The sequence below is a fragment of the Lepisma saccharinum genome, chromosome 3, assembly GCF_977018435.1.
Source record: "Lepisma saccharinum chromosome 3, izLepSacc3.1, whole genome shotgun sequence".
In the NCBI taxonomy this organism is placed as follows: domain Eukaryota; kingdom Metazoa; phylum Arthropoda; class Insecta; order Zygentoma; family Lepismatidae; genus Lepisma; species Lepisma saccharinum.
Genome location: NC_139231.1, coordinates 46,429,010 through 46,442,902, shown reverse-complemented (window position 1 = coordinate 46,442,902; position 13,893 = coordinate 46,429,010).

Genomic DNA, 13,893 nt, shown 5'->3' with positions numbered 1-13,893 from the left:
CATCCAACCTTATTTATAAAGTCCTCCTCCGTAGTCGAGCGGGTTAAGGCGTTCAAAATTATCCAGAAATACATATACTACTATTCACAAGAAATTATCTTAATCGTTTGGAAAACAAAATTCAATTCAAAATTCAACAATTCGCACAACAAGTAAAATAAGAATGTTCGCAATAAATAAATTGAAATATATAGTCGCTCGAGTTAAGAAAAAATTGGAGGAAATCAAACGGGAATCGAACCAAGTATCTCCTGCGTGTCATACTAACACGCTACCACCCCACCACCTGTTCTACTGTCAGTCGGACAATATAATCGTCTTGTGAGTAAAGCTTGCTAAGTTTCTAATCTTTGAAGCACTTGTAATTGTTGTTGTGTGTCACGGAGTTATGTTTACTGCAACATTTGAGCACACAATCCAAACATATGTAAATTTTATACACAGAAGACATGGGTTTTCTGCACATAATTACGGAGCATGCGCTCTGTCAAGGAGTAGAAGGAACCTCGCAAAAGTTACTGAAGCTTCTCTGCCGTGCTGACAGTTGGCCCCGGAGTCACGTGCTATCTGCTTATCAGTCGACATGACCTTGTGTCTGCATAACCAGCACACGGAAGTGAACTATGGTATTTCACGTGATTTGTAAGCTGGAAGAAAACATGTCACGTGTTACAATAGACAGAGGTTTGTCTTCAGCTTTAGGACAGACAAACCACACTAGGCATATAGGACAAAGTATAATGTAAGATAAAAGGAAATTATTTCTCCGTCTACTCACACTGACAATTTTATTGCCTTTCTTTGGAATTATTTGACCACAGAAACGGATTATATTATTGAAGTCGTATCTCGTGTGATGGTTCGGTTCAGTCTGCTGATCAGGTTTTCTGACAAAAGCAGCTACCCATGAACAGTAATTTTCTATCTTTTATATTTGCTTCCTTTCTCATCTGGTATAAGCCCGACCCTGTGGCCGAGTGGTTAGCACATCGCGCTGCGACGCCAAGGGTCCCGGGTTCGAATCCCGGTCGGGCTTGGTTGTTTGTGCATGTCCATTCATCAATTTCATCATTTCATCACTCATCCCCATCTTCGCGAATTAGCCAAGAGGCACAAAACGCGAAGTAAAATAAACTAAATCAATCAATCAATCAATCTCATCTGGTATAAGGCAGACGAGCACATACCACAAAAATGTAAGAGAACTATTGCTATTTTGGTAACGTGTCTTACAAGTGAATTTCTGTCATGAACAGCTGCCAAGAAACAAAGGCTTTCCTATTTAAAGATTACGCTGAATAATTGTTATTTGATTAGGAAACTAAATGACTTCAGTATTCCCATGAAGTACACAAGAGATTCTAAACACACTCTAAAACATACTACTTTTCGTTTCAACGTATTATTTCAACAATCAAGACACAAAACAAAGAGCATGTTCAAGAAAAATTTTGTTTCTTTGATTATCAAGTGCATTACGTGGTTAACATCAAGTTTGGATTTGCCGGTTATCCAAATATTATTAATTTTGAAAATAGTCTTTCAGTTAGTGTAATGTGCCTGAAATTGAATGCCCTATTTTTAACAGTGAACTTTTTTGTTTCTTTAATTTAAACTTTTAGTTTACAATTTAGTTCATCATACCAACTTGCGTCCTTCTCCCTTGTTTATTTATAATTATAAATAAAATCCCATTGACGCATTGAAAACCCTTTCACTGTTCATAAGTCAGTCATTGTTCTCTGCAGTTTTCAATGCAACATTCAGGTTCTCTGATCGTGCATCGTACGTTTCACATCAGGTATCCACGTAATTTAATATATTTATAAGTTGTTTTAAGCGAAATTCTCCATTTTTATTCTTTCCATATATGATATCAATATCACATTGCAAACAGTTATTAATGGTTTCAATGTCATTTGCTGGGAAAAAAGTTTTGTATTACTTTAGATTCGAACATGCAAACGCAAGTATCAAAGTATTGCTTTAGACAGCACTCATGATTTTGAAACGTAGAAAGGTAATCATTTTACGGGGAACGTGGAAGTTGGTGTGTGTTTACAGAATATAGCTACTGTCATATTAGCACTGACAACTAGAAAGAGTTCTTAATGATCACGAGACTGCATGTTTTTCGCTAATAAATAACTGCGTTTTTTCAACACATATACAAATATATCGTCACTTCGGAACATCAAATTTTCATCTTTCCTGCTTTCAGATTACTAACATACGAAGTGGCATGCAATTAAAAAGGTTTTGCAGAAACCTCAGTTTTATAAATAAGGTTGGATGAAAAAAAAACTTTCCTTTCGCTGGGATCGAACTCAGGTTGCCCGCATGCTAGTCCGACACGATAACCAACACTCCAAACTCTTTCGCAAGTAGTCGACGAAACGCAAGTTAATTTTTAGATTGCTAATTCCCAAGGTATAACATGCCTAGGAAGATGTGTCTTGCATTTGCTGTACTTTTGTTATTTCAGTCGCTTTGGTCTCTCCATAGGTTAATCACGGCAATATTGAGGAATATTTTTTTTGACAAAGATGATAAATAGACACACAAGAATAATCACCCTCGTTAAAAGCCAGAACTCGAGTCTGGAACCTTCGACGCGAGGTGTGTTTCTTGTTCTAACTATATCTGTGTGTTGTCACTGTATTTTCGCGGTAACTCTCTCATGAGTGGTACTTCTTTCTACGAGTGATTGTGGCTAAATCACTGAGCGGATTGAAAAAATAAAATGAAATTAAAATTTTTTAGATGAAAGGCATTTGGGAGGAGGGTAGGGTGGAGATGATAACGTATGATCGGAGGCGTAGCAAGGGGTGGGCGAATCTGGCGACCGTCCTGGCCCTCGCTCCTGAAAGGGCCTTGCGCTCCCAGGTTGATACAAAAAAATATATAATAATTAGAAGTGAGAAAATATGTGAGAAAGTTATATTGTTTGCCCGACAATAAAAGTAATACTGAATACGTTACAAGTTTAGCATTTGAGAAGCCACGTCTCTATAAACAAACTAAGAATAAAAGAATTTTCGTTTTATCAATTCTCTGTCTATTATTCATTCGTTTTATGCGCTTGGAAGCAGTGTTAGAAACCTTTGAACATAAAACGGGCCGGTTTCTGTCTCCAACGGTATGCTTGGTTTAAGCTCACGAAAGAATTTGAAACAACACACACACACATACGGTTTCCAAAAATTTAAATTCACGAAACATTTTACGGCAGTGTGTTACATATTTATCTGAATTCTGATATCATGAAACTCAAATGAAAGAAGAGTCTTACTTATTGTAACCCGTAACGGTAGATGCCGCAATGCATTGAAATCCAAACCATAATCGGCACGGCGACAACAAGAGAGACGGAAAAAATCCAACAATTTTTCTTTGTTTTGGAGTTCTGTTAAACACAAGCGTTATTGCGATTGTTGGAACTGTAAGAACTTTACTGCAGACATATTTTGAAGTCTTGAAGACACAGCAATGCACACAGAATGTTGTGCATGGTAATAAGCGGTTCTTAGCTTTGTTTGCTTTATTAACTCTCCCCCGTGTTTAGTGTTCGGTAGTGATATTACAGTAATGTCGGGTAGAGATCGCGATGTGGGAAGAAAATTCCCGTCCGTTGAGTCTAAGAGAAAAAGAAAAGCTGAGATAACAAAACAGAATAAAAGTTCATGTGGTTCACTGATGAAATATCTGAAATCAAAGGCAGGGGAAAGTGTTGCAAGTGATGTTTATGAAATACATGAAGATGAGTGTCAACTGGTACATTCAGAGGATGGTGCATATGTAGATCATAGTGTAAGTGAATTACATTGTGTTACTGCTATAGAAGATAATTCGAGTTCCTGTTCGTCAGTAAGCAAAGACTTAGCGGAACCAAGTTTCAAAGTTCCAGGTAAGTGGATATTACCTGTAAGTGATCAACAGCGTTGCAAAATAGTACGCAACGGTCCATTGCGCCCTTTGCTGAATGACGAACAGTACCCAAAGAATGATCAGAGTAGACATTTTAGCAATTTTCACTATACAGAATAATGAAAAATGGCGAGAACTTGAACAGACTTTGGTTATAGTGCAGGATGCCTTAGAAAGATCGCTTCGCGGGCTACAGCAGACGACAATATGGGGGTGTGTCTGCTAGAACCAATCAGGTCCGCGAATGAGCGAGCCCGGTTGCCACAGCTAGCTCGCTGCACCCTTCTGGAAGGGTGAGTGACCTCTGCCTCTTGCTACCTCGGCCTGTTTGTTCGGCTGAGAAGCAGACGACGCCAGAGTATCGGCAATAGTGTGCGAGCGACGTCTGCTGTTAGCCCGCGAAACGCTCTTTCTAAGGCCTCCTGCACTATAGTATATTTCGTCTCTAACAATTGCATTTATTGTTTTTCATCTAGATCATTCTCTGTAACAGAGACCTCCCTAGTGCTGAGCGGATGTCATGATTGGAAACATATGAGCAGTGTGTTACAAAAACATGAAAACAGTGAAAGTCACATCAAGTCCATGTTAAAGTGGCTTGAATTAGAACAACGTTTGTTAGAAGGGAGTTATATTGACCATGTAACACAGTCACGCATTCAGGAAGCTAAAAACTCGCCATGCTATCGATAGAGAACGATATCGCCTCAACTCTGGACTATTCAGAAATTGTGAGCGAATTCAGCTCCAGGAAGAGCAGAGAACGACATTTTTAGGGCGAGTAAAATAAATTATAATATTTTCACTTTCATAAGTTTATTAGTATTATTATTATTATTTTTGTTGTTGTTAAAATTTTGCTAACGTATGACTGGAGATTTTGTATCGAACAACACTGTGTTTCAAATTTAGAAAACGGAAGGTGGCCTCGCATTTTAATCTCGCCCAGGGCCTCGCGATATGTTGCTACGCCACTGCGTCTGATGGCCGGTTACAGTTTTGAAAAAGTCACGCCACGCCACTGAGGGCAAGGCTCCAGTTTCACGTCTCGAGGAACCCTAATAATAAGTTTTCAGACCAACTTTGTACAAATGTCCAGTCAACAGTCTTAACGAGATCAAATTGGATTTCAAATATTCCTTGCCACAGTCTTGCCCAGTATTATTAAGGCAGACGTAATTCAGAAAGGCTCGAATGGGCATTATTAAAATTGAACAAACAATGCTGCATTATAGTCAAGAAATCACAGACACTCGTGCCAGCAACAGGTGCTGCCTTCACACTTCACAGTGGATTCTTGGGAACAACAATGCAACTTTCCTCTTAACAAAGCTTCTTTGTTTGCAGGAGTAGCCATCGTTGATATTCCATATGGACAAAGATCAAAGTTTTGCTTTCGGGCGATACAGATGCTCCGTACTGATATATATATATATTACTGTTTCCTTTGAGAGCCGCAATCCTCATTTTCCACGGATGAGAACAGATACAAGAGTCCTTGATCTCTTGTTGCGATGTAGCCTCACAAATCATGCTCACAGGGCGATGAACAAAGCTAAGCAGAATCCCCAATAAACAAGCGTTCTTGGGACCAAGTCAGGGAACGTGTCCAATGAGCTTTGGCAACCGGGTGTGCTTGGCGAGTCAGAGATGATATAGAATGGGAGCCCAGGTGAGCATCATTGCTCATTTTCTAAAGCCACTCAGCTTGTCGCATTCGTTTAGCGTTCTTTACGCTTACTGCTGCCGAATCAGTTAGGCGTTCGGATCCGAATTATCCCAGACGCTGGATCCTCACATAAAACCCGAATTCTGGATTCGATATCCATATCCAATAAGATGGAACATCCGAATCTTCATTCGGGTATGCGTTCCGAAGCGACAATAGACTAGAGTACTGCATGGGAACAATTATGCTCGCTCGTATTTATTCGAGTCACCCACATTCGAGCGTTTAGAATGAAATATCATTTTAATGTGGCAATAATAGTAGACGCATATGTAAAATATCCGTCATGGCAATTTCAGCCCACAATCATCTATTTCATTTGCATATATCACTGTATTTGTAAGACAGTCTAAAATACATTTTAGCATGGAGTAAATGGCTGTGTTTAGATAATTTTGAATTTCACTGCGTCATTCACCTCATGATCTATGTTTAAGGACCCACTACTATATAGAAAATTACAGTTATATCTGGACTACTAGGCTTCGAGCGTGAACCGATCATTTCGCCTGTTCGAGCGTTATTCTCACGAGCGAAGAAGCTCTCAATTTCGTACGCTATCTAGCGTCGATCGTGCAAACTATTTGGCGCTCGGGCGAAATGCTCTCAATGCAGCACTCTTAAAGCGACTTTTGCAAGCTAGTGACCAAATCACAAATAACCTAATTACTGTCGAAGTAACAAAACTGTTGACAACTAACAATAATACGTAGAAGTGAACAATACAATACCAATCACTTCATTACATATATTGCATACACATCACATAGTAAATGTAATATCCAAAAGCATAAGCAAATTTTGTATTGAAAGTTACAATTTATTGTTTCAGATTCCGTGCATTAAGTTAACGCTAGCGCACCTCTTCTTAAGTTGAATGTGATCCGAAATATGATAGGCTATTTGGAAGAAGACAAAAAGAAACCTACACCTACAAAACTAATATTAATAGTTCATACACGCATAGATGCAATAATGCTTTTTAATTTAGTTTGTCTTCGAAACAATAAAAAAGGTGAATAAATCGTCCCTCTGTAGAAACACGTAAAAATTCCACATAGGTTCATTCCAAATAATAATAAAAAAAATCGTTCGTATCTAATCCGCAGAACAATCCCGGAGAAGGATTGTCTCTCGCCCGTGACACATGACAGCTTGTTTGGAATTCAGACACGGCAGTCGATTTTTATGGCGCGCTGGAGTTGGGTATTTTGAAATGGAGTTTCCACTAGTTGGCAAATCGAAGACGTGCGTTACATGTGCCAGATCTAATTCTTCCTCCACCACCACCTCCCGATCTCGCATTCTCTTTCTCTCACGTTTCCATCCCGTTTTTTCCCCTCTCCCCCGTTCTCCAACGCAATCTGCTTGTCATTCCTCAGGTACGCCTCTGGCGGTGTTTCTCGGTGCGAAGAGCAGATTCCTATCTCCAGGCCGACCTCCCTGTTGCTTGGTGTCTTAATTCCGGGGCAAACAATGGGGAAATTTGCTTTTAGACATCATTTCCGCAACTAGTAACAATCTAGAAAGCAGTAAGAAAACAGATATTTGTGGAACTACACATGCGTTAATTATTATTAGAATAAGGATAATATCCATCTCAGGTCAAACCACTACCTGAATTCTTATTCACAGATCAGCATAGAACTATATCTGTTCTTACATCTTTTAGAATTCAATGAAATTACATTGAAAGTTAACCAAATGTAACATAAATTACGTTCTCTGTAATAATGAAAAAAAAGCTTTCACTGTACTGGTATCTATGATTACAAAAGATAAGCTCTTGTTAAAGTGTGGTAGTGCTCGACTTAAGATCTTGCCAACGAAGGTTCGAGTTCAAGATCCGGCTTGAACAATGGACATTGAAATTTTGAGTATCTCCTTCATTTTTCAAAACACGCACACTTAATTACATCATGTCAAATGCTCGCGATAATCATATACAAGCAGTGGCGGCGATTGGATTCCAAAACTACGGGTGCAAGGACAGTTTACTTTCCATTTATACATAAGCTTAGTATAGTTCAATAATGACTTAAATATGGCCACATATCAAGATTGGGTTGCACACACAGCTGATTATTCCTAACTGAAACTAATATTTACAACCTTATTATAACTATTTAGTCTTATCTAACTATTTACAGCCTTTAACGGAACTAATTATGATCCCTAACTTAAATATTTACATCTCACATCCAGGTAGGTACTCAGCAGGTAAACGTTGTCCATTATCAGGTAGTTACAGTTTGCGTGTAGTTAGTTAAAAACATCTGACCAAGGCAGTAATTTATTTTATTAAAAACATAAAGTAAACGTAACGTTTCAACCTTCTAGCAAGGTCTTCTTCAGACTCTGTATCAAGTACAAAAGTAACAAGATACAAAAACAGGGCATTATATATACACAAACATTACTCCCTCCAGACTATTAGAAAGTTGTTTGGGACTTTCTAGCAGGTGGCTTTCCCTTGTCAACTGTACTTTCACCTAAAAGGCTAAGCTTCTCTATTTCCTTGGCTTCCTTCCATTTTCTCACTAGCATTCTCTTCTCCCTTCCTATCTGCTTAGCCTCATCCCACTCTATGTCATGTCCTGTTTCTCTCGTGTGTATAAATATGGCATTTCTCTCTCTCTTAAGTCGTACATCATCCCTATGTTGTTTCAACCTGTCTTTCAGTCTCTTTTTCGTTTCTCCTATGTATTGGGTTGATGCGAATGAAATGTCCGGCCCAGGTGCGTCATTTCCAAAGGCCAAAAAAATCAAAACTACAATACCTGGTGAATCAAAATAGTTGCCGTCTGCAGCCACACACTTTTGTCATCGCTCAGCCAACAATTGGATTTCATGGCGAAAGAAGTCTGGAGTCTGCGACGCAAAGATCTCCTCAACGGCATGTAGCACCGCCCGATCATCAGCGAAGGTCTTCCCTGTCAGGAAGTGATCGAAATGCCGGAAGAGATGGTAGTCAGTGGAAGAGAGGTCGGGAGAATATGCTGAATGAGAAAGGGTTTCATATTGCAACTCATGGAGAGCCTGCACCGTCCTTTGCGCGACATGTGGACGAGCATTGTCGTGCAACACGAGGACACCATGTCTGTGGACCATTGCTGGATGCTTGCGGAGAGGTTTGCGGTACATTTCATGGAGTTCAGCACTGTAACGATCTGCATTGATGGTTTCACCTCGCCTGAGAAAGGCATGATGGATCACACCCACCATAGACCACCATACCAGCAACAACGCCTTCCGTGGGTGGAGAGGTGGTTTCAGCAACTGCCCTGGAAGTTGATCACGATCATTGTCCTGATCATTTACGATTGTCATAGCTGATCCATTTTTCATCTGAAGTGACAATCCGATGCAGGAAACCATCCCGGTTATTCCTTACACTCAGAGAACTGCACACCTCCAGACGGCGAGTCTTGTTGACCGGTGTCAAATCAAGTGGTACCCATGAGTCCAACTTTTTCACTTTACCGATCGCACGGAGCCGCCGAACGACAGTGGTGTGGTGTATGAATAACTCGTCTGCAATGGCACGAACACTTTTCCGAGGGTCCGCTACCACGACGTTCCTGAGGAGATCATCCGAACATGATGTTGGTCGATGCCCACGGGGTTCATTTTGCAATGATGTGTCGAAATTTGACAAACCAGCAGCGTATGGTTCGTTCATTTACCATTCCTGGCCCAAATGCTCTATTAGTGTTTTTGGCGGCTTGCTGAGCAGAATGTCCCAGTTTGAATTCGTAAAGACAAATCACTCGCAATTGTGTGTTCTCCATGGTGCACTTTCAGACCACCCTGTTCAACAACACACTGCCTCCGGACTCTCTGGGTGCTCCAGCCTGTTTCCTGGACGTATACAGAGTTTATGACGTTAGACCCGTGACCTCAGTCAATCCCTGTGTTGTGTTGTTGAGGTGAGTCTCCCACCAGACGTCAAAGCGGACATTTCATTCGCACCAACCCAATACACACTCTGACATTCTTTACATTTTACTTCGGAGATAATCCCTTCCTCTTCCTCTTCTCTGTTTTCCTTTTTCTTGTTTGTATTCTTCGCTATTCCTAAGATGCTTCTCCCTCCGTTCCTGTAAGTTTTAATGCCCGCTTTCCTAAGCACTTTGCATATCTTTTCTGTGGTCTTCCCCATACTCCTTATTCCAAACCTTCTCTCTTTTTCTTTCTCTTCCTCTTTTTCTTTCTCTTTCAATTCTCCCCTTCCTCTTTTCTTCCTTCTTCTGTTTATGTCCAGTCTATCCTGCTTCTCATAGCTATTCTTTCCAGCTGTTTCCATAGGCTATTTATTTTGCCTTCTTTTTCACATTCCTTTTCTTTATTCTGTCCTCCATATTCTTTATAAAATTTCTTTTGGTCACCTCAGTTACATCACTTCTTTTTTGGCAGAATACCCCTGCTGCACACTTCTTGTGATGCCAAGCAGTTTCAATTTCTTCTCCTCTCTTCCTTTTCATCAATATATCAAGGTAGCTTAACTTGTTGTCTTCTTCTATTTCAAGTTCCAATAATATCCCTCTTTCTTCATCTGTATTTCTTTGGCAAAAATGTCGAGCTACTTCTTCGTTCCCTTCCATATGCCAAAACAATCGTCCACATATCTGCAAAACAGAATTATTTTGTCTCCTCACTTTTCTATCACTTTCTTTTCCAATTCATTCATAACCAATTCAGCCAATGCTGGGCTTAGGCTAGAACCTATATTCAGTCTTTCACTCATTAACATTATTTTATCTCCCATTATACTGTAACCGTTATTCCAAATGGAATACTACCTTGATAATGATATATTGATGAAAGGGAAGAGAGGAGAAGAAATTGAAACCGCTTGGCATCAGAAGAAGTGTGCAGCAGGGGTATTCTGCCACAAAAGAAGTGATGTAAGTGAGGTGACAAAAATAAATTTTATAAGATTGATTGATTGATTTGTTGTTTTAAGTCCACTTTAAGCGCAGTAAGGCTAATCGGGACTGGACCTACAGCTTAAAGTGGGATCCGAACCACTATGTGCCTCCACCGGGTATCGAACCCGAGATCCCTTGATTACAAAGCGACGACGCTACCACTGCGCCATCGGGGAGGCCCGAAATTTTATGAAGAATATGGAGGACAGAATAAAGAAAATATGCACGAAGGAATGTGAAAAAGAAGGCAAAATAAATAGCCTATGGAAACAGCTGGAAAAGAATGGCTATGAGAAGCAGGATAGACTGGACATAAACAGAAGAAGGAAGAAAAGAGGTAAAAGGTAAAGGTAAAGTGTTCCCCTGTGCATAGCACCACGCCATGAAGGCGTATAGGGGGTGTGGGGGTAACGCCCCACACTTTCTTGATCCGGTCGTGAGTGGGGGTGATGTGATCAGCATCACGCCCCTGACCGCCTTTACCCCCCAGGGTTTCCCCCAGGTACCCATGTTATTCGACGCTGGGTAGGCGCCGGGGCCGCTTCCACCGTTAGAAAAGTTCCCGGATTTGAACCGGCCGGGGATCGAACCCGGGACCTTGAGCATGGTAGTCAGACGCGTTACCGACTGAGCCACCGCGGCCACACTAAGAGGAAGGGGAGAAGAAAAGAGGAAGGGGAGAATTGGAAGAGAAAAAGTGAAAGAAAAAGAGGAAGAGAAAGAAAAAGAGGAAGACAAAGAAAAAGAGAGAAGGTTTGGAATAAGGAGTATGGGGAAGACCACAGAAAAGATATGCAAAGTGCTTAGGAAAGCGGGCATTAAGACTTACAGGAACAGAGGGAGAAGCATCTTTGGAATAGTGAAGAATGCAAACAAGAGAAAGGAAAACAGTGAAGAGGAGGAGGAAGGGATTATCTACGAAGTAAAATGTAAAGAATGTCAGAGTTTGTACATAGGAGAAACGAAAAAGAGACTGAAAGACAGGTTGAAACAACATAGGGATGATGTGCGACTTAAGAGAGAGAGAAATGCGATATTTAAACACACGAGAGAAACAGGACATGACATAGAGTAGGATGAGGCTAAGCAGATAGGAAGGGAGAAGAGAATGCTAGTGAGAAAATGGAAGGAAGTCAAGGAAATAGAGAAGCTTAGCCTTTTAGGTGAAAGTACAGTTGACAAGGGAAAGCCACCTGCTAGAAAGTCCCAAACAACTTTCTAATAGTCTGGAGGGAGTAATGTTTGTGTATACATAATGCCCTGTTTTATATCTTGTTACTTTTGTACTTGATACAGAGTCTGAAGAAGACCTTGCTAGAAGGTAGAAACGTTACGTTTACTTTATGTTTTTAATAAAATAAATTACTGCCTTGGTCAGCATATTTATATTTTTTCATAATCATGGAAACAAGGCTTAATGGTGTTATAACCGAATGTACGAATCACAGAATGATTTTTTTCGATTTCTGAGTGTAAGAAACCATAATGGATCTAAGTTCTTCTCTGACTAACATGCGGCCTGTCTTATTCGCTTCTAGCTGCTGCTTCTTGGCGAAATTTCTCAAATCAAGTCTATTCGAATTCGGATTTCCCACAATTAACTTTTCAGGTGAGGTTTATAATTCACAGAAAAAAATATCAAATTTTGCAGTACTCTCGTTGCTAGCTGCATGGATCCTTTTGGTCAGGTCACATTCCAAGCTCCAGTCCAAATCTACTTTCCTGGTTTTCCTCAGGTAGGATGATATTTCTTCACGTGTCTTCCTGTGCAAAGAGTCCTCTAATTTTGTACTAACTTTGTTTAATTTCCACTTAAGGAAAAGCTCTTTGCATTTTGAAAGTCTTAGTTTCTGCACAGTTGGCTCCACTTCTTCTCCAGATCATCGGCACATCTACCGTATCAGCCAGATCTTCTCTTTCCCACTTTCCTCTCTGCTCTCACGGCACAATTTCCATACATGTAGTGGCGGTTCTGATGTTGTGCCCAAGATGGCGTCTCCTCCGTCGGTATCTCTGCGCGTGGTTCTTCTGTGACAGATTGTGTTAATCCTTTCAAATTTTCCACCGACGCCATGTCTAGTGCTAGTTGGTTAGCTTCCTGCACGTTTTGCAACATTGACATCCGCTTAATATTGAAATATCACTCAAAATACCAGCGATTTAGCTTCAATCAGCTGAGCAAGATACACGGATTTATGGCTTCAACCGTAATTTTTAGCAGAGCCACTAAGAATAGAAATACAATCTGATCATTTTAGTGCTAGTGTTATTTTTAGTTACATTTCATTCGATGTTTCCATGAATATATTGTCTATTTCGATATATCTGCACGAGAGTCAGAATTCAACCAAAGAAAAGAAACAGCATGTATTAGGGTAGAGTTGCCGAAATTGGACCAGTTGGTACTATTTTGCTTCTGCATCAAAAACAAGACAGAGAAAACGAACGAAATTGTAGGTATGAGAAGCACAAACAATTAGCTTTCACTTCATGTATGTATTTCAACAAAATATGCAGGAACCAATTAAATAGGGTACATAAACGAAAGTAGTGACATCGGTCCATTATAGGAAACTGTTTCTTAACTTGGACCACAGGTTGCTTAGGTTGGACCTCTCACAAAAGGCATGTACGTATGTATGTCTACGGTATCTACACACCTGCAGCACTCACTGCACACACCATTGTGGTATTTACTCCAGGTTCGCCGCTTGTAACCGCACCTACCTGTGATTTCCATTCCTTTTCTACAATTTTTTGTGGACCTTTCTGGACTATGGTGAAACCTGACTAATACACGTTGAATATTTGGTCAGCTGTAAAACCAAACAAACCATACCTTCTACTAGACTCGTTCAAACCTTAGTCCCCATTATTGTATGCTGCTATAGCCATTTGAAATTCCATCTCTGTCCACAGCCCATATTTTCCCCGGTCCAATTTGGGAAACACGTGGTGGTCCAACTTAGGCAATTATACCCCGTTAATAAAAATATGACGCTACACGAACATACCCAAGTAAACCATAGTTTTGCCACATGTAGTTAATGAATGCCACTTTTATAATATACTACAGGACATTTGATTACTTGCCCCCAGTCTACACAAGAGCTTAAGATCCGAAGAACAATTATTGCAACACGAACAATGGAAACACAATAACAGCACTCCTACTTCGTCGAACGTCTCTAGTTAACTGACTATTCAGTCATTTGTACATGGCACTGACGCCAACCAGTAGTGCCAACTCACCTGTTTCAAATACTCGTCTATAGGTAAAAACAAAGGCGGTCGAACTTAGGCAAC